This window comes from Oryzias melastigma, unplaced genomic scaffold (genome assembly GCF_002922805.2).
Source record: "Oryzias melastigma strain HK-1 unplaced genomic scaffold, ASM292280v2 sc00267, whole genome shotgun sequence".
NCBI classification, from domain to species: domain Eukaryota; kingdom Metazoa; phylum Chordata; class Actinopteri; order Beloniformes; family Adrianichthyidae; genus Oryzias; species Oryzias melastigma.
Window position 1 is genome coordinate 273,197 of NW_023416898.1, and position 3,278 is coordinate 276,474.

Genomic DNA, 3,278 nt, shown 5'->3' on the forward strand with positions numbered 1-3,278 from the left:
CATGGCTGTGTAATAATCATTTAGTCTTGAACACCCAGAAAACTGAGACATTGATTTTTGCCCCAGAAAATAAAATTCATTCCATTAGACAACACCTTGGGTCTTTGAGCTCTTCTGTCCACTTGAGTCTCAGAGATCTTGGGGTGTTGTTTGATAAGTCCATGTCCCTGGAAGGCCACTCAAAACAGTTAGTAAAAAACTGTTTTTATCATCTAAGAAATGTGGCAAAATAAAAAGTGTCATGTCTTGATCAGACCTAGAAACTATTATTAAGGCTTTTATTTCTTTTCGTTTAGATTACTGTAACTCTCTTTTTACCTGTTTTAACAAACATTCGCTAAACTGTCTTCAGCTTGTCCAAAACTCTGTAACAAGGCTTTTAACAGGAACCAGTAAACGGACACACATCACTCCAGTACTGTCTGCTTTACATTGGTTACCCATTAAATTCCAAATTGATTTTAAACTTTTACTTTTAGTTTTTAGAGCCTTGCACGGTCAAGCTCCAGCGTATATCTGTGACCTTTTAACCCCATACTCTTCGGCCAGATCCGTGAGGTCTTCCAACCAAACTCTATTAAGCATTCCAGAAACCCGCTTTAAGACCAGAGGAGATGTCTCCTTCCAAGCTGTTGCTCCTCGTCTTTGGAACTCGCTCCCATTGGCATTCCGTCAGATCGACACCATTGAGTGTTTTAAATCAAGACATTTTTATTCAGGAGAGCTTTCAGCTGATTTTAGTCCTTGTTTTACAATGTTTTATTGTGTTTTACTGTGTTTTAGTTGTTATACTGTTGGTTTTATTGCTTCTGTGTTTTGATTTGATTTTTGTGTTCACGTTGTGAAGCACTTTATGATTCTTTCTGCGAAAAGTGCAATAGAAATAAAGAAATTCTATTCTATTCTATTCTATTAACAGTCCAGTAAAGGGGATTTTTCTTAGTTTAGGTCATGAAGGTAAATCTTCAAATTCTATATAGATGTCCACTCAACTGTGAATGTGTAATTTATTTTGTCATCTGGACTTTGACACATCATCTAAATCAATCAAACAGTTTAGTCCTTCCACAGCAGCTCTATCTCTGATCTCTGTGCTTCATTTCACTCTTGTCCTTGTTCTGTGACTCAACAATCGTTGTTTTCACTGTGTTTGATTCCCTCTTGTGGATATTTTGCAGTATTGTTTTCTCTGCAAGTTTTTGTACAGAGTTTTGTTGTTTCCTGTCACTGTGGGCCTCACAGCACAGTAGTACACAGCAGAGTCTGTCACTGCAGCAGAGGAGATCTGCAGATGCATTTGTCTTTGGTCATCACTCACTTTGAAGGAAAATCCAGGAACTGGTTGTGAAGTGGATATATTTGTCCCAGTGTGAGAGATCAGAAACTCTGGAGGTTTTCCTGGAAATTGTCGATACCAGTAAAATTCATCACCACCAGTTGCAGCATTTTTATATCTGTAGGACAGAGAGACAGAAGCTCCTTCCAAAGTGGACTCTTCCTTCTTGACTGCGGTGAGTTCTTCACAGCTGACATCTAAAGGAAGAGAGAAGTCAGATCAGTGATGGACAAACATCAAATGCTGAAATGTATCTTTGAAAGAATCCATCAACCTGTTCCAATGACTAGAAGCAGCAGAGTGAACACAGATGTCTGCACAGACAGCATGTTGGAGAAAGATGATGTTTGGCTTTTGTGTGTTGAACTGTGTTAAAGTGGAAGTTTGTGTCTCTTCTATAGTTCACTAACAGCTCAGCTCCTCCCTCAATCTCTCTGTCAGTTCTTTCATCTGTTGTTCTTCTTCTCTCAGCTCCTCTTCCTCCTGGTTAATAGTCTGCTTAAAGTTCTGATGTTCTTCATTGATGGAAACTTAAAGACTTTAGATATTCACATGTCTGTTCTGTTCAAAGAATTCTATACTGAAGCAGAGGAACTTTCAACTGTGCTCCTGTGTTTCTGTTCATAGATCCTCTAAACTTGAACTTGATAAAGTTTGCAGATTTAACAGATCTCTAAAATGTTTATACTCTGATTTGGCACAAACCCAGAAATATATAAAATCACAATTATCATATTTAGCTAACTTTTATTATGGATGGGATCCCCTTTAGTGAAGATTAACGTTGACTTTAAATTTAGCTAATTGAATATCACATGTATTATAATTCACAACTTATCCTAAACTCACCTGTGACCCTTAACTAAAATTACACAAGAAACCACATCAGAGTTGATATTTTATTTCAATTCTGTTTATTAATAAAGCTTAAACATTTTTATAAAGTTCAAACTGAGGTTTTTCTTTATGTTCCACACAAAAACAAAAAATCCGAAACCAAACCAGAGTTTTAATTATTTCTGTATTCCAGTTCAATCCAGGTAGATTCAATAAAACAAGATTGTCTTAAAGATATAGACCAACAAATTAAATAAAGAGCTTCGGGTTTAATCCCTGTACTGAACACAAAAGTCATGGAGAAGAGAAAAACTCGAATCTGATCTAAGTTTTTTTTTTTTTTTTCAAATAAGTAAATCACACAAAAAATGTCCATGAACCTAAATTCCTATATAAATTTAAAAATAAAATTAATTGTGCTAAAAAGTATATAAAATATCACAGAAAACTGTGATAAAATCAAAAATGATGGATTGAATTAGTAAAAGTTTGCTTTATTTAGTATTAAAACTAAAATAATAAATCAATAAAAGTTTCATAACAGGAATAGAATCTTCCCACAAAACATTCCAAACCAAAAATTTTAAAAGTTGAAAAAAGGTAAAACTCAGAATCTCTCCAGAATCTGGAAATAGAGTGTTCGATAAATTTTTACTTTTACTTTTTTTACTTTTTGTGCATGTTGTGCCCTCTAGTGGAGGTTATGGAGTAATGTGTTGTTGAGCTCTGCAGGTTGTTGTACAGAGTTTTGTTGTTTCCTGTCACTGTGGGCTGCAGAGCACAGTAGTACACAGCAGAGTCTGTCACATGAAGATTATGGATCGTCAGAGGAACGGATTTGTCTTTGACTCCAGCAACAAATCTGTCTTCGTGGAACTCTTGAGCATTTTCTTTTGTTGTTGAATAACATTTCAACATGTACTTTGGGTAACTGTTCACATCTTGTTTGTACCAGAACAATCTAGGGAATGTGTCAGTGGTCTCAAAGGTACAGTTGAGTGTGACAGAGTCTCCTTCAGCAGCAATGACTTCTCCTCCTGGTTGGATCACTTTGTCTTCTCCTTTACACTCTGAGGAAGAACAGAACATGCAGAGGAAGAGATGA

The 3,278-nt window shown here is 36.0% G+C and overlaps 1 long non-coding RNA gene across 1 annotated transcript; it reads right to left on the reverse strand.

Moving 5' to 3' along the window:
• Positions 1-1,194: 1,194 nt before the first annotated feature.
• On the reverse strand, positions 1,195-1,960 carry LOC118598260. Its single transcript, XR_004947383.1, has 2 exons — positions 1,611-1,960; positions 1,195-1,533 (listed from the first exon to the last, which is right to left on the reverse strand). It is a non-coding gene; the product is annotated as an uncharacterized LOC118598260 (long non-coding RNA).
• Between the last annotated feature and the right edge of the window lie 1,318 nt (positions 1,961-3,278).